The following is a 23,265-nucleotide window of genomic DNA, read 5'->3' as shown; positions in this document are numbered from 1 at the left end:
CTTTGGCACTTCGATGCATCTTGTTGAGTGGAACTGCATTTCATTCATTTTTACTGCTTTATAACAATTCATTTTGTGAGTGTACCATAATTTATTTATCCATTTTCTGGCTGCTGAATATTTATGAAATTTCCAGATTTCCCCCCACCCCTCCTCCTCTTCTTCCAACTGTGCTGCGAACATTGCCTTTTGTTGCCAATACACAAAAATTTCTCTTGGGTATATTTACCTAGGAGTGGAACTGGTGGGTCTTTGTTGTGATAGTGTTCAACTCTATATGATAGTGCCACATTTATACTCAAAGTGGTTATAGCAGTTTACCATCCTTATTAGCATCCACATCTTCTCTAATACTTCAGGCATTGACTTTTGCCAGTGAAATGGGAGTTAGGTGATGTCTCATCATGGCCTTATTGGCATTATCTCTGAGGCTAAGCATCTCTTACATATTTTATCTGTAGTTCTTTTTCTGTGAAATGTCACTGTAGAGGGTTCACTGGTTTCAGGGCAGATCAAGGAAAGAGATATGACCATGAGGTGGCAGTAGCACACACAAGTTTTGTTTGGGCAAGCTTTGACAGGTTTGCAGGCAGGGTAGATCCCTTACAGAATCTGACAATCCAGAGACTATTGGGGAGCAGGAACAGGGAGGCATTCAGAAGGAGAGAAGGGCAAGGAAATTCCCAGAGGAGAAGGGACTTACTTGTTTATGTGTTGTGCTTAGCAGCCTAGCAGAAACTCTTTGGGTCAGAAAGCTCAAAAGGGTAGCAGCAGCTTGGGATCTATAACTGCAGGCTTTATCTTATCTATGACTATTAGCTGTTGGGTACACTTTGGTGAAGTATGCATGGCAGGCAGGCAGCTCTAAATGGCTGAAAACCTGCTTATTTGGGCTATGACTAAAACAACTAGATATGTACATATTTGGGTTTTGTGCAGGCAGGCTTTTGGGCTAACTGGTCCTAGCCTGCTGTGAAGAAATAAACAGCCGAGGCCATCACTGGCTCATTTTGATAATAGTTCACGTCTTCCTCCTATTTTTATTTTTTTAATTTTTGCTTTTTAGGGCCATACCCACACCATATGGGGGTTCCCAGGCTAGGGGTCTAATCAGAGCTGCAGCTGCTGGCCTGCACCACAGCTCATGGCAATGCCAGATCCCCGACCTACTGAGTGAGGCCAGAGATCGGAAACGAACCCATGACCTCATGGTTACTCGTCAGATTCATTTCTGCTGCTCCACAAAGGGACCTCCTCTTCTGCCTATTTTTAAAGTGGATTGTTAATTTCTTTATATACTCTTACTAATTCTTTGTCAGTTACATGTGTTGCAAATTTCTCTTTCATTTGTAGCTTGCCTTTTCACTTTTTATTTTGATAAATAGAGGTACTTAACTTTGAACTTGTAATATTTATACTGTTTTTTCCTACTCTAATATATAAAGTTACTGTTACTTCTAAAAATATGTGGTTTTCTTTTGACATGATAATACTTATTCTCTCCAGAATTTACTTTTTTAATGGTGTGAGGTAGGGAATTTGACTTTACTTTTTATATACAACTGACTTTTCCCCCCAGCTTTGTTTATTGACCAGCACCCCCCTTTTTTCAATTGTTCTTCCATGCCAACTTTGTCATATGTCACCATGCCACTTATGTATGTGGGTCTATTTCTTTTTGTTTTTCTCTTTTTTTTTCTTTTTATATGGGTGTTTTTTTTTTTTTTACTTTTTGCCTTTTCTAGGGCCACTCCCGAGGCATATGGAGCTTCCCAGGCTAGGGGTGGAATCGGAGCTGTAGCTGCTGGCCTACGCCCAAGCCACAGCCACGCAGGATCCGAGCCGAGTCTGCAACCTACACCACAGCTCACAGCAACACTGGATCCTCAACCCGCTGAGCAAGCCCAGGGATTGAACCTGCAACCTCATGGTTCCTAGTCAGATTCGTTAACCACTGCACTGCAACTGGAACTCCTATATGGGTCTATTTCTGAGTTGTCTATTCTATTCCACTGGACAATTTATCTTGGAGCCAACACCACTCTATTCAATTATCATACCTTTATAAAAAGTCTTGATTATGTAGTAGGGCAAATTTTCCTTATTTTTCTTGTCTTCTGTCTTTGCTATTCTTGGTCCTTTGTTTTTCCATACATATTTTAGAACAAGCTTCTCGAGTTGTACACATGTGTGCATACACATGAAACCTGTTGGGATTTTAATTGGCATTGTGTTGAGTATGTAGATCATTTTGGAGAGAATTGACATATTGGTGATTTTGAGTCTTCCAGTTAATGAGCAAGGGATAGAGCTCTTTTATTAGGTCTTCATTAATGTCTTCCAGTAAAGGTTTTTTATATTCTGTGTCCAGATCTTGCACATCTTTTGTTGGATTTGTTCCTGGAAACTTTGTAGTTTTTGTTGCTGTTATAAATGATACCCTTAAAATTATGCTTTGTAATTATTTATTGCTAGGATGGAAATGATTGGACTTTTGTATGTTGATATTGTATCCAATAACTTTGCTGGATACAATAATTTGTCTTTGATTCTAGCAATGTGTCTATTATTCTTTCTAATAATTTTTCTATTGATTCGTCCAATAATTTGTCTCTTGCTTCTTTTGGATTTTTCTTTTTTTGTCTTTTGTCTTTTTAGGGCCATACCCATGGCATATGGGGGTTCCCAGGCTAGGGGTCTAATCAGAACTGTAACTGTTGGCCTATGCCACAGCAATGCCAGATCTGAGCTGCATCTGCAACCTACACCACAGCTCACAGCAACGCCGGATCCTTAACTCACTGAGCGAGGCCAGGGATCAAAACCGCAACCTCATGGTTCCTAGTCGGATTCATTTCTGCTGTGCCACGATGGGAATTTGTTTTTTGTTTTTTGTTTTTTTTTTCACTTTTCTATGTATACAATTATTATGTGAAATTAATGCCTTTTTCTATGCAGCCCTTATTTCCTTTTATTTTTATTAAAGTATTACACTGATTACTTTTATTAAATTATTACTCCAGTACAATGTTAAGAGAAATGGTAATCTTTTCTTGACATTCTTATTTGGGCACTCTTGACTTAATCCTGATTTTTTATTTTATTTTTTTTAGGGCCACACCTGCAGCATATGGAAGTTCCTAGGCTAGGGGTTGATTCAGAGCTGCAGCTGTAGAGCTACAGCAACACCAGATCTGAGCCATGTCTGTGACCTATGCCACACCTCATGGCAATGCTGGATCCTTAATCCACTGAGCAAGGCCAGGGATCGGACCTGCATCCTCATGGTACTAGTCAGATTCCTAACCCACTGAGTACAATAAGAACTCCCTGGAATAGAATTTTTATTTTTTTTTATTTTCAACTTTTAAGGTTTTTTTTTTTGTTTTAGATGTACTCATGAATCCAGCTGGATTTTTAAAACATCCTGATATTTTGTCTTATACCTGTTGATTTCTGTGCACAGATATTTATTGTAATTCATGATATATTTGGACTTTGATTCTGTCTGATTTCTATTCCATGTTTTCTATGTTTCTGGCTTTTTTTTTTTTTTCTTGCTTGCTTGCCTGCCTTTTTTATTAACAGTTCTTTTTGAACTTGTTTCCTATTCCATATTTTTCTTTCTAAAGATTTAGAATTGTGCTTTCTTTTTTTATTTTCTTTTTTATTTTTGTCTTTTTAGGGCTGCACCCACAGCATATGGAGGTCCCCAGGCTAGGGGTCCAATCAGAGCTGTAGCCGCCGGCCTACTCCACAGCCACAGCGACGCTGGATCCAAGCTGTGTCTGCAACCTACACCACAGCTCATGGCAATGCCAGATCTTTAACCCACTGAGCAAGGCCAGGGATCAAAGCCACATCCTCATGGATGTAGTCCGGTTCGCTAACTGCTGAGCCATGACGGGAACTCTTGCTTTCTGCTTTCTTTTTTTAGTGGTTACCCTTAACATTTATGATGCATTCTAACTGAATAAGTTCTAAAATTTAAACACCATGTTGACATTCTCTTCTACACAGAACAAGAGGTTTCAAATATTGTAATACCTTTTTTTTTTTTTTTTTTTAAAGTCTTTTTAGCGATGCTCCCACCACAATTGGAAGTTCCCAGGCTAGGGGTCAAATCAGAGCTGCAGCTGCTGGCCTATGCCCCAGCCACAGCAATACCAGATCCACCAGATCTGAGCTTCATCTTTGAGCTACACCGCAGCTCATGGCGACACCAGATCCTTAACCCACTGAGTGGAGCCAGGAATCGAACCCGTGGCATCATGGACCAGTGGGATTTGTTACTGCTGAGCCACAAAAGGGGCTCCACTTTAGTACTTTTCTTACCCCTGCTAACTAATACAGTACTGTTCTTTAATTTTTTGGTTCTCTCTTTTTTTTTTTTTGGCTGCACCTTCAGCATGTGGAAGTTCCCAGGCCTGAACCACAGCTGCAACACCAGATTCTTGACCTTCTACACCACAAGAGAGGCTCCTGTCTTTTCAACTCCAGAGATTGGTCATTGTCATTTTACTCTACACAGACAATATTTGTATGGGTTTATATACAAAGAAAGAAGAAGAGCCAATATGAAGATGCATTTACAAACTAGCTACCACTAAGTGCAGTTGGGCAACCTTGACATTATGGGACTGTTCTCTAAGAGGTCATATAAAGTGTGTCTCCCAGAGTTCCTGTCATGGCTCAGTGGTTAACAAATCCGACTAGGAACCATGAGGTTGCAGGTTCGATCTCTGACCTTGCTCAGAGGGTTAGGGATCTGGCATTGCTGTGAGCTGTGGTGTAGGTTGCAGACGCAGCTTGGATCAGCTTGGATCCCGTGTTGCTGTGGCTCTGGTGTAGGCACTACTCTGGGGAGTTTCCATTGTGGTGCAGTAGAAACAATCCAACTAGGAAACATGAAGTTGCGGGTTCAATCCCTGGCCTCACTCAGTGGGTTAAGGATCCGGCGTTGGTGTGGTTGTGGTGTAGGTTGCAGATGCAGCTCAGATCTGACATTGCTGTGGCTATGGTGTGGGCGAGACCACAGCTCCAATTCAGCCCCTAGCCTGGGAACTTCCATATGCTAAAAAGACAAAAAATAAAAATTAAAAAAAAAAATAAAGTGTGTCTCAGGAAAGTCTGCCTAGGGAAACATTTTAAAGATATCTTCAAGGAGTTCCCATCGTGGCTCAGTGGTTAACGAATCCGACTAGGAGCCACGAGGTTGTAGGTTCGATCCCTGGCCTTGCTCAGTGGGTTAAGGATCTGGCCTTGCCGTGAGCTGTGGTGTAGGTCGCAGACATGGCTTGGATCCCGTGTTGCTGTGGCTGTGGTGTAGGCCAGCGGCTACACCTCCAATTAGACCCCTAGCCTGGGAACCTCCATGTGCCTCAGGTGCAGCCCTAAAAAAAAGACAAAATAAAACAAAAAAATTCCTCAGTGCTAGTTAAAGTTTCCATTAGTCAGTTCACTAAAAATTGCTTTTGTTGAAGCCATCGACCATGTCCATGTGGTCTTTCAGTGTCCTTGCCTCCTTGGCCTGTCAGGGGGCGTCAGCACACTTTATCACATCCTCTTCCTTAAAACCTTCAAAAAGTAGATTCAATGTTATTGAAATTCTCTTCCTGGCTTCAAACTTGTTGCCTGTTCCACTCTCAACGCTGGCATTGAATATATACATCTATTAAATATTTAATTGAAAGCATTGTAATCAATATCGTATTTCTAAAACCTTTAGGCTCCTTATATGACAGCTGACTGTTACTACAAAATGAAATCAAAACAATATGAGGAGATTAGAATAAATATGTAACCAACGTTCCATTGTTTGTGAGTGTATTATCTACTTTGTGAATTATATATTGTGATGTAATAACTGTAACCGAGCGGGGCCCTGTGGGGCTCTGGGCACAAAAGCCTATGTCCCTCATTGCTTTTTAGGAAATAGGCCTCATTCAGCCTCCTTGACCTCCCTGAGTTCAAACATTGCTAATCAGAGAAGAAAGGGGAGGCTGAGACCCGGAAGGGGCAGTCAAGAGACCACAGTCTCTTGTCTATTGCCTGGGGCAGGATCCTGGTCCCTCCTCAAGGAATGTAGGTATTGATATCTTTGAGTTCTTCTGCAGAGCTAAAACCCCCAACAAATGGAAGACACTAATGAAACATCCTTCACTCTGGAAAGAAGATCGCTAGACCACTAAACACCAGCTTTGAAGACAATGCAAACTTGCTTCTACCCTGATCCTTATTTGTGGCCCTATTTTCCGCTCCTCAAACTATAAAGCATCTCCCAATCTCTCCCAAGGCTGGGGGTGGGGGGCATGGTGTCTAGGGCATTAACCTGCTATGACCCTCCTTTGCCTAGCAGAGCAACAGAGCTCTCTTTTTCACCTTCACCCAAAACTCTGTCTCTGCATTTCTACTTGGCACTGGTGGACAGAGGCCAAGTTTCAGCAACAATACTTTTCCCTAAAGTCATTATCACCCCTGAGCCATTAGTAAGTCATCAATAATAGGTCATAACTAGGAGAGAATGAGTTTTTGATGAGGATATTAATGAATAGCATGGTTAGTAGCCATCACAGAGAAAAAAAATGACCTTGAAATCCCTTAGCTGTATTATTCCCAAGAAAGGTCACCTTTTTCCACAACATGGTCTATGGTCTAACCCTTCCCTGAGTGTGCTTATCTACCCTGTATCTTCTTTATTTCTGTGCTTCCCTTCCATATTTGCCTCTACTTTTCTTTTTGTTGTTTTGTTTTGTTTTTTAAAAATGATTATTTTTTTCCATTATAGTTGGCTTATAGTGTTCTGTCAATTTCTACTGCACAGCAAAGTGACCCAGTCACACATATACATACATACTTTTTCTCACATTATCCTCCAACATGTTCCATCATAAGTGACCAGATATAGTTCCCTGTGCTAAACAGCAGGATCTCATTGGTTATCCACTCCAAATGCAATAGTTTGCATCTATTAACTCCAGACTCCCAGTCCATCCCACTCCCTCCCCCTCCCCCTTGGCAACCATAAGTCTGTTATCCAAGTCTATGCATTTCTTTTCTGTGGAAAAGTTCATTTGTGCCGTATATTAGATTCCAGATATAAATGATATCATATTGTATTTGTCTTTCTCTTTATGACTTACTTAGTATGAGAGTCTCTAATTCCATCTACATTGCTTCAAATAGCATTATTTTGCTCTTTTTTATGGCTGAGTAGTATTCGATGGTGTATATGTACCACATTCTCTTAATCCATTCATCTGTTGATGGACATTTAGATTGTTTCTATGTCTTGGCTACTGTGAATAGTGCTGCAATGAACATAGGGGTGCATGTATGTTTTTCAATGAAAGTTTGGTTTGGATATATACCCAGGATTGGGACTCCTGGGTCATATGGCAATTCTATGTTTAGTTTTCTGTGGTACCTCCATTCTGTTTTCCATCATGGTTGTACCAATGTCTTGGGTTTTTAATTGAAGTACTGATGTTCAATATTGTGTACGTTACAGGTGTACAACATAGTGATTCCCAATTTTTAAAGGTTATATTCCATTTATAGCTGTTAAAAAATATTGGTATTATTACCTGTGCTGTACAATATACTCTTGGAGCTTATTTATTTTATATGTAATAGTTTATACCTCTTACCCTCCTACACCTGTCGTGCCCCTCCCCCTTCCCTCTCCCAACAGGTAACCACTAGTTAAAGCAAATATCTCATAAAATATAAGTCCTAAACCTACATATAGAGTCATTCTTTTTTTTAAAGAAAATTTTTTTTGTCTTTTGTCTTTTCAGGGCTGCACCCGCGGCATATGGAGGTTCCCAGGCTAGGGGTCAAATTGGAGCTACAGCTGCCAGCCTACACCACAGCCACGGCAACTCTAGATCCAAGCCCCATCTTCGACCTACACCACAGCTCATGGCAACGCTGGCTCCTTAACCCACTGAGCGAGGCCAGGGATCGAACCTGCATCCTCAAGGATGCTAATGAGATCTCTTTCCCCTGCACCACGTTGGGAACTTCCTAGAGTCATTCTTTAAGTTATTAGGGGAAGAAATTTATAAGGATGAGATTGATCTATGAGCAAAATATTCTTTTGTAGGAAGAAAACTCTACTTTTTAGGAAAATAACACTGAAACCAGAAGAAATGATGATAGCTATTGCCTCTTATGGATCTGAAGTGAACTCACTTAATCCAAATGGTTCCAATATATCATTCGAATGGTTCCCTTGTCACTCTCTTGTGTCTAGCCAGTATAGATTAAAGCCAGTTGTTACTATGTTCTTGGTGTCCAATTTCTTTCAATGTCCCAACGGTTAAAAAACACAATTCTTCTTAGAGTCTTCAGAATTTTTTGGAAAAAGATTTAAACTGATTTGGCTGCTGGCACCAAATATTCTCCAGTGTATTTTATTTCAGGAAGAATCTTTTCGTCTATATTCTACTGGAAGTAATGTAGTTATCATGAGGAAGAACCCATCTTGTCTAATGGCATATTTAATAAAAGCAAAACATACTTTATACAACTGCCTTTCCAGCCCAAGAATGAAGGATGCACTGCAGTGGAAGTATGACCTGTTCATAGTTCCATCACCTTAGAAAGGATCCATCCCAACCTGGGCAGTTGTACGTGGCCTTAGAGAGGCCTGCTGAATGACTCAATAGAATGCTATTGATCAGCAGAGCTAGGTGAATACAAATTCCTCATGCTATCTTTTGGGGCAGGTTAGTTATCTGGAGAGTCTCTTTTACCTTAAGTTTTCCTATGACTTCATAATAAATGGGGTAAACATAAAATTTATAGCTATGTCTATCTTTGATTTATTTCTTGTCCTCTACACAAGGCAAGCATGTTTATGTCTATGTTCCATTTTCAAGCTGGTGAGCAAACTAGAATAGCCGAAATGGATTTCTATATGCCAGGCAAAGGTCAAGGGCAGTGTGGCTGTGGCCCAAGAGCAGGCCTTTGGGCCCTGGCTCTGGCGGATGCCAGCACAAAGCCCTCCTTGGTTAAGTCCTAAAATCGCCACAGCCTCAGCTTCCACATCTATAAATCTAGGAGAGTAATATCCTTCTTACTTACTTCCTAGGGTTGTTATGAGGCATGATATAATGGAGAGAAAAGGGCTTTGGAAATGAAAAAGGACTAGATCAAAATGTTGCTTTTTCACCTGGGTAGCATTCTGAACTCTTTCTGAAAAAAACCCCTTCATTTGTTAGAACTTATACACCTAATTACCAAAATAGGCTCAACCATCTCTATGCAAACTCAGTAGCATTTCTTACTTAGTTCCTAAATAAACAACAAGATCAACAACAACCCAGTTAGTGACATGTGAAAATGTGCAGTTTTAGACATCCGAGGGCAATGTGTTTCCTTATGGATTTGGAACTCTGTATAAACCATAGGTCCTCCTCACTGCCTGCCTCAATGATGAGCTACACTTCCACGAATGGCACGTGCTTCCCGGAGAGAATGTTTCAGGGATCTGTTCTTTGCCAGGTATTGGCAATTTTTCTCACCCACCTTGGAGGTTGTGATCAGGGCTCCCCCTGCAGTTGACTCTAGCTCCAGCACCCACTGGGGGCTGGGGCTGTGGTCCTGCAAACTTTGAGGAAAGGAGCCAAGGAGCTGCTCCATTTGCTATCTGGCCACTTGGCTGCCGCCCTGGATGATGTGATTCTTTAAATGCTGGCATCCCAAAGTGGCTGGGCACTTGGCCAACTGATAAAACAGGTCATTTGTTAATAGTCGCCTTTAGCCCATCAGCTCAAGAAGGAGAATTGATGCTTATAATAGCAAAACAATTATTTATATATGTATATATATATATATATATGAATAAACAAATGTAATCCCTCTATGAATAAAACTGTAAAATGTTACTGAATGACATTTTTAAAAGAAGGTGAAACATGTTCATGGATAGGATGACTCACTATCATGTCAGTTGCAACCAATAAAATCCTCTTCTCCCTCTCTTTGGCTGCCTACCGCTACTCAAAGCACTAAGTCCTGTTGGTTCAGCGTCCTTCTCTTCCATCTGCCTACTTCTCTCCCACTCTCACTGATTCAAATTTATTTCAAGTCCTCCTTATTCGTTTCCTGAATTACTGAAAGAGCCTTATAACTGTTGCTCCTTTCCAATCCATCTTTTCACAACTGCAACTAAGTTTAACCTCCTAAAATGCTCATCTGAGCATGTCACCTCCTGCTTACCACCCTCGGATGACTTGATGTCATTCTTGGAATAGCGCCCAAACTCCATAGCATGGCATCTTGGGGCTCCCCCGCCATTCCAGTTCTCCTCTAGCTGAAGTGCTTGTAGTTCTCAGGGGGCTCTGGCTCTTTGGCTGGGTACACTTCCTCCTGCCTATCCTCCATCTCTTTCTCTCTTTCCTTTGTCACTTGATGAGCTCCTGCTAATTTTTCAGAACTAAACTTGATACTAACCTCTTCTGAGAAGATTTCCATCATCTGCCAAAGCTCAATAAGCTGCCCTTCCTAATGGCCACAAGCCTCAATTTCCTTATCTTTCAAATGGGAACAATAATTCCTACATTATAAGGGTTTGTCATCTGTCTAGTGGTAGGTAGGGTAACCATATATCCTGATTTATGCCTACTGTTCCTAAGTCATATCTGGTTACTGTCCTCTGAGAATGGAAACCAAATACACAGAGTTTAATAGAATTAAGAAGCAAGACTACATTCATATGACTTGAACTCTAAGAACTCTTGCCCAGGAAGCTGCAAATAGCATTGTTGTTTGTTTCAGGAACTTCTATAAAATCCATTTATTTGAACATAGACTACTCAACTGGCCCTCATCAGGGTAATATCCCCCTTCCCACAGCAGTAGGTCACTCAACTGGCTTATCGAATGCCTTTTAACTCCTCAATGTTCCCTTTAAAACTCTCTCCTCCCTCTAGCCACCAACGCTGGTCATGATTTTGGACAATCCCAATCATCTCTCAGGCCCCTGTACTGAAAAATCCAGTTTAAAGCTGACTCTCCAAACCTCCTGAATATTTCACCCATAACCTCCTCCTTCATAGATTCCACTAAAGTAGTGGTCTCCCTGGATGCATGAAAGTAATAAACTTAACTTTGTTGATAAACAAGCTATTGTGATGATCTCTCTGAGGAAAGAGCAGTTGATACTCTTTATACTCTGAAAAGGATCCCAGTTTCAATGATAAATTAAATAATGCCAATTGTAAATTACTACCCTATTAACATGCAACAGTCATTGTTCTCATTTAATCCTTACACTAACCCTACAAGTTATGTATTATTATACTACTATTATACAGATATGAAAATGAAGGCACAGAGAAGTTCGGCAATCTATCTAAGATTCCACTGGATTACAATGCAAGGACTCTGACTCCAGCACTGATACTCTTTTTTTTTTTTTTTTTTGTCTTTTCAGGGCCGCAACCCTCAGCATATGGACGTTCCTAGGCTAGGATTGGAATCAGAGCTATAGCTACTGGCCTACACCACAGCCACAGCAACATGGGATCCAAGCTGTGTCTGCAACCTACACCATAGCTCACGGCACTGCTGGATGCTTAACCCACTGAGTGAGACCAGGAATTGAACCCTGGTCCTCATGGATACTAGTTGGGTTTGTTCCTGCAGAGCCTCAATGGGAACTCCAGAACTGATATTCTTAAAAAAAATAATAGGTAGTTTTCTTTTTAATTTTAAAATCACAAACTTACAGAAAAGTTGCTAATACAAAGAACTGTCCCTTGCCCCCACCAATCACTGGAGAAAAAGTTGTCAACGTAATGCTCTATTACCTTCAAATACTTGAGTCTTTGTAGTCAGTATTTGTCCTACAAAAAAGGGCATCTCCTCCATAACCACAACATAGCCATCAAAATCAGGAAATTAACACTGATATGTAACTACTGTATAACCCTCAGAGCCCACGCAAGTCTTGCCAATTATCCCTATAATAAACCTTAGGGCAGAAGAATCCAGGTTAGAAATACATCTTGCATTTAGTTATTAGGTCCCTTAACATTCCTTCAGTCTGGAACAGTTCCCTAGGCTTTCCTTGACTTTCATGACGTTGACATTCTTAAAGATTACAGATTATTTTGTAAAATGTTCCTCGCTTTGTGTCTGCTTGTTGTTCCCTCATGCTTCAAATCAGGTTATGCCTGACAGAAGTGGTGCTGTATTCCCACTGCACTCTATCAGATGGGACAAGAATCTGATTGGTCCCATTATTAATAATGTATGCACTTTCATCACTTAATTTACGTGGCGTTAGCCAGGCTCTTTCTCTGTTTCCTGTTTGTAATTAATATTTTGTGGGCCAGGACTTTACCTTGGATTATTATTGTTTTCCTAGATTTCTCCATCCCCACCCCATCAGCTTTCTTGAGGTATAATTAACAAATAAAAATTGTATATATTTAAAGCATACAATTTTATGTAATTTGATATGATTATAAATTTGGGGAGTCCCCATTGTGGCTCAGTGGTAATGAACCTGACTACTACCCATGAGGATGCAAATTCAATTGCTGGCCTTGCTCAGTGGGTTAAGGGTCCAGTATTGCAGTGAGCTACAATGTAGGGCACAGATGCAGCTGGGATCCCACATTGCCGTGGCTGTGATGTAGGCTGGCAGCTACAGCTCCAATTCGACCCTTAGCTTGGGAACTTCCATATGCCACATCCACGGGCCTGAAAAGCAAAACAAACAAACAAACAAAAAAAACCCCAAAAACCAAAAACCCACCCCAAAACAACATTTGATATGGGGGGTATACATTGTAAAATGGTTGCTACAATCAAACTTATTAACACATTCATTGCCTCACACAGTTACCATTGTGTGAATGTTTGTGGAGAGGTCACTTGAGATCTACTTTCTCAGCAAATTTCAAGTACAGTAAATGCTATAGTATTATTAACTACAGTCACTATGTTATACTTTAGATCTCCAGAACTTATATATCCTGCATAACTGAAACACTGTACCCTTTGACCAACGTCTCATATCCCCTACTCCCTGGCCCCTTACAACCATCGGTCTATTCTCAATTTCTATGAGTTCTGCTTTAGATTCTACATCTAAGTGAGATCATGCAGTATTAGCCTTCCTGATTTAAAACTCTACTAGAAAGCTACAGTAATCAAAAGAGTATGGTACTGGTGCAAAATCAGACACATAGGTCAATGGAACAGAATAGAGAGGCCAGAAATGAACCCACTCTTATAAGAACAACTCATCTATAACAAAGGAGGCAAGAATATACCAATATACGGTGCTGGGAAAACTGGACAGATACACACAAAAGAGTCAAACTGGACCACGCTTTCACACTATGTGCAAAAATTAATTCAAATTGAGTTAAAGACAAACATAAGATTTTTTTTTTTTTTTGTCTTTTTGCTATTTCTTGGGCCGCTCCCGCGGCATATGGAGGTTCCCAGGCTAGGGGTCGAATCGGAGCTGTGGCCACTGGCCTATGCCAGAGCCACAGCAACGTGGGATCCGAGCTGCGTCTGCAACCTACACCACAGCTCACGGCAATGCCGGATCGTTAACCCACTGAGCAAGCGCAGGGACTGAACCCGCAACCTTATGGTTCCTAGTCGGATTCGTTAACCACTGCGCCACGACGGGAACTCCAAAGCTTTTTTTTTTTTTTTTACAAACATAAGATTTGAAACCATAAACCTTCTAGAAGGAAACAGAAGCAGCAAGTTCTTTGATATCAGCCTTAGTAATATTTTTTTGGATATGTCTCCTCAGGCAAGAGAAACAAAAGCAAAAATAAACAAATGGGACTACAGGACTGGACAGCTTCACTGGTGAATTCTACTGAACACATAAAGAAGAACTTATACCTATCCTTCTCCAACTCTTCCAAAAGATTAAAGTGGAGGGGACACTCCCAAAGTCATTCTATGAAGCCACCATTACCATGATACCACAACCAAAGACATTACCAAAAAAGAAAATTATAGGCCAATATCCTTGATGAGTATAGATGAAAAATCCTCAACAAAATGCTAGCAAACCAGATCCAAAAACAGATAAAAAAGATCATACATCATGATAAAGTTGGATTAATTCCAGGGTCATAAGGATGGTTCAAGTGAATTCAGCAACATAGCAGGATACAAGGTTAATAAACAGAAATTTGTTAAATTTCTTTACACTAACAATGAAATATCAGAAAGAAAAACTTTAAAAAATTCTGTTTGAAATCACATCAAAGCAAATAAAATACCTAGGAATAAACTTAACTGAGGAAGTGAAAGACTTATAGGCTGAGCACTATAAAACTTGAAAAAGGAAATCAAAGATGATTCAAGGAAATGGAAAGATAGCCAATGCTCTTGGATTAGAAGAATCAATACAGTTAAAATGGCCATACTACCCAAAGCAATCTACAGATTTAATGTGATTCCTATCAAATTACCCATAACATTTTTCACAGAACTAGAACAAATAATCCTAAAATTTACATGGAAACACAAAAGACTCAGAATTGCCAAAACAATCCTGAGGGGAAAAAATGTAATTGAAGGCATAATCCGCTCAGACTTCAGACAATGCTATAAAGCTGCGGTAATCAAAACAGTGTGGTGTTGGCGCAAAAACAAACATATAGATCAATGAACAGAATAGAGAGCCCAGAAATAAACCCACACACCTATTGTCAATTATGCTTTGACAAAGGAGGCCAGAATACACAATGGAGAAAAGACAGTCTTTTCAGTGCGTGATGTTGGAAAGCTGGACCACTGCACATACATCAGTGAAGTCAGAGCACACCCTCACATCATGTACAAAAATAAATTCAAAATGGCTTAAAGATGTAAAGATAAGACATGACACCATAAAACTCCTAGAAGAGAACATAGGCAAAATATTCTCTGACAAAAATCATAGCAATATTTTCCTAGGTCAGGCTCCTGAGGCAAAAGAAATAAAAGCAAATATAAACAAATTGGACCTAATTAAACTTAAAAGTTTTTGCACAGAAAAAGAAACCATGAACAAAATGAAAAAACAACCTATGGACTGGGAGAAAATGCTTACAAATGATGTGACTGACATGGAATTAATTTTCAAAATATGTAAACAGACCACATAACTCAATATCAAAAAACGAAGCAAGCCAGTCAAAAAATAGGCAGAAGACCCAAATAGACATTTTTCATTTTTCTTTTCTCTCTCTCTTTTTTTTTTTTTTTGGTCTTTTTAGGGTTCGACCCACAGCACATGGAAGTTTCCAGGCTAGGGGTCAAACTGGAGCTACAGCTGCTGGCCCACACCACAGCCACAGCAACACAGGATCTGAGCTGCATCTGCAACCTATACCACAGCTCATGGCAATGCCAGATCCTTAACCCACTGAGCAAAGCCAGGGATCAAACCTGCATCCTCATGGATATTAGTCGGATTCATTAATGCTGAGCCATGACAGGAACTCCCCAAATAGACAATTTTCCAAGGTGAATATACAGATGGCCAACAGACACATGAAAAGATGCTCAACGTTGCCAATTATCATACAAATCAAAACCATAATCACCTCATACCCATCAAAATGGCTATTATCAAAAAAACAAGTGCTGGTGAGGACATAGAGAAATGGGAACATTTGTTCATTGATGGTGGGAGTGTAATTTGGGCAGCCATTTAGAACTACCATGCGATCCAGCAACTCCACTCCTGTGTATCTATTTGAAAAAAATGAAAACACTAATTAGACAAGATATCTTCACTCCTATGTTTGTTGTAGCATTATTTATAATAACCAAGATATGGGAGCAGCCTAAATGCCCAACAATAGATGAATGGATAAAGAAGATAATATGGTATAGGAAGTTCTCTTATGGCACAATGGATTAAGGATCTGGTTTTGTCACTGCAGCAGTTTGGGTTACTGCTGTGGTGTGGGTTTGATCCCTGGCCTGGGTACTTCCATGTGCTGAAGGCATGGCCAAAAAAAGAACATATGGTATATAGGAAAAATGAAATATTACTCAGCCATAACAAAGAATGAAATTGTGCCATTTATGACAACACGGATAGATCTAGAGGGTATTATGCCAAGGGCAAGAAGGGAAAGAGAAGGGCAAATACTACATTATTTTATTTATATGTGGAATGTAAGAAACAAAACAAATGAACAAACATAACAAAACAGAAACAGAGTCATAGATACAGAGAAAAATAGGTCGTTTCCCTGGCAGGGGCAGGGGAGTAAGAGGAGGAAAGAATTAGGTGAGGGAGGAGTTCCCGTCATGGCTCAGTAGTTAATGAACCCAACTAGCATCCATGAGGATGTGGGTTTGATCCCTGGCCTTGCTCAGTGGGTTAAGGATCTGGTGTTGCCATGAGCTGTGGTGTAGGTTGCAGACATGGCTCGGATCCAGTGTTGCTATGGCTGTGGTGTAGGCCAGCGGCTTCAGCTCCAATTAGACCCCTAGCCTGGGAACCTCCATATGCCATGGGTGTGGCCCTAAAACAAAACAAAACAAAACAAAGAAATAGGTGAGGGAAGTTAAGCACAAATGGACAGTTACAAAATAAATGAATCACAGGTATGAAAAACACAGTGTGGGGAATATAGTGAATCTAGTAACATCTTTGTATAGTCAATCTAGGTAATATCATATTGTAACTAGATGTATCAAAACTTAACTCTTAGGTGGAGATCATTTTGAAATGTATGGAAATATTGAATCACTACATTGTGTACCAGGAACTAACATAGTATTGCAGGTCAATTTTACTTAAAAAATAAAGAAAACTCACAGAAAAAGAGATCAGATTATGGTTCCCAGATTCAGGGGGTGGGGGAGAGGGAATTGGCTGAGAGTGGTCAAAAGGTACAAACTTCCAGTTATAAGATAAATAAGTACCAGAGATCTAATGTACAACATGATAAATATAATTAATACCACTATACGTTATATATGAGTAAATCTTTTTTTTTTTTTTGGTCTTTTTAGGGCTGCACCTGTGGCATGTGCAGGTTCCCAGGCTAGGGGTCAAATCAGAGCTGAAGCCGCAGCCTATCCCACAGCCACAGCAACGCTGGGTCCGAGCCACATCCGCGACCTACACTACAACTCACCGCAACGCTGGATCCTTAACCCATGGAGCAAAGCCAGGGATTGAACCCGTGTCCTCATGGATGCTACTGGGGTTCGTTAACCGCTGAGCCACAGCGGCAACTCCTATGTATGAGTAAATCTTAACAGTTCTCATCACCAAGAAAGAAAATTTTTTTTCCATTTCTTTACTTTGTGTCTATATGAGATGATGGATGTTCACTAAACACTGGGATAATTATATCATGATGTATGTAAGTCAAATCATTCTGCTGTATACCTTAAACTTATGCACTGTGGTATGCCAATTATATCTCAGTAAAACTGGAAGAAAAATAAAATAAAATAAATTATACATTTGCAGGCTTAAAAAAACTACTTCCAGTAAATTTCAAGTACTATAAATACTGCAGTATTATTAACTGTAGTCACTAGGCTGTATTTTAGCTCTCCAGAATTTATCTTGCATAACGGAAACTTTGTACCCTTTGGCCAATATCTCATTTCCCCTACCCCCTGGTTCCTTGCAACCACCAATTTACTCTCTGCTTCTATGAGTTCTGTTGTTTTAGATTCTACATGTAACTGAGATCATGCAGTTTTTGTCTTTCTGTGTCTGGTTTATCTTAGTTGTCATAATGCCCTTCAGGTTCACCCCTGTTGTCACAAATGACAAGGTTTGCTTCTTTTTGTTTTAAAGGCTGAATAATATCCCCTTGTATTTATATGCACCACATTTTCTTTATTCATCCATTGGCTGATAACTTTGGTTGTTTCCATATCTTGGCTACCGTGAATAATGCTACAGTGAACATGGGAGTACAGAGTTCTCTGTAAGACACTGATTTTGTTTCCTTTGGATATACATACACCCAGGAATAGGATTGCTAGATTGTATGGTAGCTCTAATTTTAATTTTTTTTTTTGATTTAAAAATTAAGGGCTGCACTTGAGGCATATGGAAGTTCCTAGGCTCTGGGTCAAATCAAATCAGAGCCTCAGCTGCCAGATCTGAGTTGCATCTGCGACCGACACCACATCTCACAGCAACACTGGATCCTTAACCCCCTGAGCAAGGCCAGGAATCAAACTTGCATCCTCATGGATGATAGCTGGATCCGTTTCCGCTGTGCCATGGCAAGAACCCCCTATTTTTAATTTTTCGATGAACCGCCATACTCTTTTCTGTACTGTGTACCAGTTTACACTCTGTGGGGTGTATCATAAAACGATGTCAATGTCCCGTTCTTCATCAAAATATTTCTTTATTCATTTAATTTATTTACATCACTAGAGAGGCATGTTTCTTATTGTATTCAATGGGTTGGAATTCGTGACTTCATTATTTATTTTGATGCCCTAATTTTTTCTAGATTTGGCCATTGGGAGTGCTTTCAAGCTGCCTTCCAAATCCTTTTGTCATCCGCCACCATTCTCTTAAGCAATGTCTTGTTTTGGTAGATGGTATTTTTCACTTATCTGAAAGACTGAATTAGGTATATATAGAATTGCAGTTAATTGCACTTGCTCAAAAGATGGTATTTTGTGTTAAAATGAAATATCCTCCCAGAGTTTTAAATCATGCAGCGTGAACAGATACGAATGAGCGTACCAATTTATCAATGGGAGCATTCACAGAGCGTCTGTTCTATCAGGAGAAATGAATCTGTTCCATGTTTTCTCCATTAGGAGACTATAATTAGAAACCGAGCCTTTGAGAATAGCATTTTTTAAGTCTCTCTTAATTTTTAGTTTCTCATTAAAAAATCTGTATATTTGTTGTTCTGTGAAAATTTATTAATAGTTCTACAAATTCTCTGCTGCCCTTAGGCAACAGAATGTGTATTTAAATAGTCTTTTCAGGCACTGAAGCGCACCTCCCTCCTTCCTCTGGGCTCCTGCACGGGCTGCCTACTAATCTGCTTCCAGGCTTTTCTGGTCCACGAGTCTGTTGCAAGCTCCTTGGGGCAGGGGCTTTAACGTCTACACCTATGGACCTGGCTGGACTCGGTTTGGGGCCTGGTGTGTTCTAGAGGCTCAGCAAGTGCTGATGGGATGGCCAGGTGGTCATGTACCGTGTCTCACTTCTGCCCACAGGATGGCAGCATTTAGTCAAGGCTCCAGCCCCACCGGTGGCCTGGCTGTATGGGAATTTGAAGGTACCTGGTTTCTTCCTGGAATGAAAACAGTATTTCAGGTCCCCTCCCACAAAACAATGCACAATGGAAGTTGCCATTGTGGTGCAGCAGAGAGGAATCTGACTAGGAACCATGAGGTTGCGGGTTCAATCCCTGGCCTCGATCAGTGGGTTAGGGATCAGGCATTGCCATGAGCTGTGGTGTAGCTCACAGATGCGGCTCGGATCTGGCATTGCTGTGGCTGTGGCTGGCAGCAACAACTCCAATTAGACCCCCAGCCTGGGAAACTCTATATGTCACGGGTGCAGCTCTAAAAAGACAAAAGACTCAAAAAAAAAAAAAAAAAGCCACAAAAAACCAAAACCAAAACCAAAACCAAAAAAACCAAAAAACCAAAAAAAACCCCAAAACCAATGCACAATGTTGTTTGCCCACCCTCCGTCCAGCGTGCTTCCTGGAAGATGGCCTCTCGGAGGTGAGCTGCATGGTGTTTTTGGACTGTGGGATCCATCCCTGAAGGATGATCTAGGTCTAGAGTTCGGGTTATCACTGAGCGGCTAGGCAGGAATCATGAATTCATTTCGCCTGCAAGTCATCAGATGTAAAGACCTATTGCTATTTAATGAGAAAGTAGGAAAAAGGAACTATTGAGCACTTGCTGTATGCTTTGTACTTAAAAAAAATTTTTTTTTTCATCTCTTATCTTTTTAGGGCCATACTCATGGCCTATGGAGGTTCCCAGGCTAGGGGTTGAATCAGAGCTCTAGCTGCTGGCCTACACCACAGCCACAACAACTTGGGATCCGAGCTGCATCTGCAACCTACACTACAGCTCACGGTAACACTGGATTCTTTTTTTTTTTTTTTTTTGGTCTTTTTGCTATTTCTTTGGGCCGCTTCTGCGGCATATGGAGGTTCCCAGGCTAGGGGTCTAATCGGAGCTGTAGCCACCGGCCTACGCCAGAGCCACAGCAACGCAGGATCCGAGCCGCGTCTGTGACCTACACCACAGCTCACGGCAACGCTGGATCGTTAACCCACTGAGCAAGGGCAGGAACCGAACCCGCAACCTCATGGTTCCTAGTCGGATTCGTTAACCACTGTGCCGGGAACTCCGGCAACACTGGATTCTTAACCCACTGAGTGAGGCCAGGGATCGGAACCTTCGTCCTCATGGATACTAGCCAGATTCATTTCTGCTGAGCCATGACGGGTACTCCTGCTTTTTTTTTTTTTTTTTTGTCTTTTTGCCTTTTCTAGGGCTGCTTCCTGCAGCATATGGAGATTCCCAGGCTAGGGGTCTAATCGGAGCTGTAGCCACCAGCCTATGCCAGAGCCACAGCAACTCGGGATCCGAGACGCGTCTGCAACCTACACCACAGCTCACGGCAACGCCAGATCCTTAACCCACTGAGTAAGGCCAGGGATCAAACCCTCAACCTCATGGTTCCTAGTCGGATTCATTAACCACTGCACCACGACGGGAACTCTGGGAACTCCTGCTTTGTACTTTAAACCGGGGGCTCTCATTTGTGAGTGGGCATCAGAATCACCTAGAGGACTGGTTAACTACTGGTTAAACAATCACCTCCAGAATTTCTGGCTCAGTAGGACTGGGAGGGGGCCTGAGAAGTTGCATTTTAACAAATTCCCAGGTGCTGCTGCTGCTGGGCCAGGAAATCATTGCTTTAAACAATCACATTTAATCCTCAGCAGCCCTTTTGCATAAGTATTACTCTCTCCACTCTCTCCATTTTGCAGATGAGAAAACTGAAATCCAGAAGTTGAAATAACTTGCCTACTGACACATTCTAGTAAGCAGAGGGCTGGAATATGAACCCTGGCCGTTCTGACCCCAAACCCTTGCTCTGTCCCCTGAACCATGTGTAAGAAAAAAGGAATGAATCTGTACTTTGGGGGTTTCTCTGAATCATCTGGCTCCAAAAAATATGAGACAATACCCAATACCAGTGTGATGCTTTTAACTTTTAAGAATTTAGCAATAACAATTAATCTTTGTAGTTCCGCTGGTATGAAAGTCATGAAGCTAGCTGCCAAACTGGAATAAACAGGTGCACTTGGGTATGAAGGCCCTTGAAGCTTTGCCCTATTCTTTCAAAATTAAAATGTCTTTGGAAGCGAAATATTGATGTTATAGGTATTTTAATCACCCAACCTCAACTTTGAAACTGGAGGATGTGAAAATAAGGCAGAGTACGTAATTATAAAATCCATTAGCTTACCCATGGAGAGAGAGGACACAGTTTGTCTCTGGAAATAAATGAGGAAGTCAGAGCTGGTGGGCTTTCTCCAGAAGTGAATCAGCAAATTAATGACTTGGCTACAGATTCCAGCCATTGCTGAGTCCCTGATGTGTCAGCCTGTGATGTATTGAGAATCTGTTCTGTATTTATTACTCAGCCACAATTTGCCTCTAACACTCTCCCCCCGAGTTTATGGAAAAAAATTAAACCTGATCTCTCAGAAGCAGGGATGGATTCTATTCTAAACGTTGATGGAAAAGGGACGGGACGTGGAGGAAGAGGATGGAAAGAGAGAGGTGACTTTAGCTCAAGCTGAGGCTTCTGGTCCGGCTCAAGAAAATGTTCTCTTTCCTTTGGCCAGGCTCCTGATTGGCTCCTGTAACTCCTTGGCAGCCAGGTCTCACCTGGTCTGCTCCAAACTGAACAGGCTTGCTCAACCTGGCCTTTAGCAAGCTGCCAAAGAGGCCTTATTAGTAATTCCTGGAGGGGCAGAAGTGGACAAGTGGGGGGCCTCTACACTTAGAATGCAGTCACACTGCCCACTTCCACTCCCAGCTGAGTCTCACCTGCTGCCTGGAGTCTCCAGGGAGAAACCCGATTACTAGCACCTGTGTGATTTGAACCTCCAGAGCCTGCTCCTGACCTGAGGCCTCCTGAATGTCTCCTTCTACCTCCTTCTCCCCAAGGGGCTATAACCAAGCACCTGGAAAAGAGAAGAGCCTCTGTCTGGGGCATGGGGTAGTTCCCTGAGCAGCGGGAGTCCTCTGGCAGAGAGCTGGGAACAGAGAGGATGGAGCCGGTCTGAGTGTCCCAAGAAGCACCACCTATCCGCCTCTCGCCCCAAGTCTGATCCTGCAGCGCCAGCTGACCAGGAGGGTCTCAGGTCCGGAGCTGAGCTCCAGCCCCTTCACTCTGACATACTGCACTTCCCAGGAAATGTGAACTCACAGCGGGAAAGAGGGGCCTTTTTAGGAACAGAACGCTACAAAAGAAAGACCATAAACCAAAAGGCTTATCGCAGAAACGCAAAATGATAAAATAGTACTTGGTGGTCCGGAGGTTGGGAACCACGGCTTTGATGGCTCTGACGGTGGGGTGTGATCATGACTCCTTGTCCTTCATTCTTTGCTCCAGACTGAGTTCTAACTCAAGTCCCCGTGGCAGATCGCCGCGCTCTGGCTCTGCTGCTCAGGTCGAGGATCCGGGCTCCACTCCAGGTGCAGGTGGAGGCGGCTGCTGCTCTTCTGGCCTCGGGAGCTGAAGTCACATGACTTCCACCCACCAGGGAAGGATTCCTCTTCATTCAATTCACGTTCTGCTGCCACTCCCTTGACCAATTACCCCTCCAGGACCCGCGCTGTGAGTGAAGTACCAACAACTCACTCACGTGCCTCCTCCATTTGACATGGGTGCTTAAAACCCAAACCCACATGTTTATGGGGTCTTCAGGCTTTCCCAAAGAGAGACCCCCCCATGGCGACTGCATCACAAATGTTTGCATCTCTGTTAATTAGAGAACATAGCAAATAGGAATTTCAGACTTCTACCCTTTCTCTCAAGCAGGTACATGTGGATTAAAAACGACATCGATAACAAGCATTTGTTAATTGATTTACATACTCTGTTTTCATGGAAGGTTTGGAAGTGACTCACTATATTAAAATACACGAGAATAGAATATATAAGAGAAAAGATAAAGAGTTCCCATCGTTGTTTGGTGGGTTAAGAACCCGACTAGTATCCATGAGGAT

Source organism: Phacochoerus africanus, chromosome 6 (assembly GCF_016906955.1).
Source record: "Phacochoerus africanus isolate WHEZ1 chromosome 6, ROS_Pafr_v1, whole genome shotgun sequence".
Lineage (NCBI taxonomy): Eukaryota > Metazoa > Chordata > Mammalia > Artiodactyla > Suidae > Phacochoerus > Phacochoerus africanus.
Note: the sequence above shows the minus strand (reverse complement) of the source record.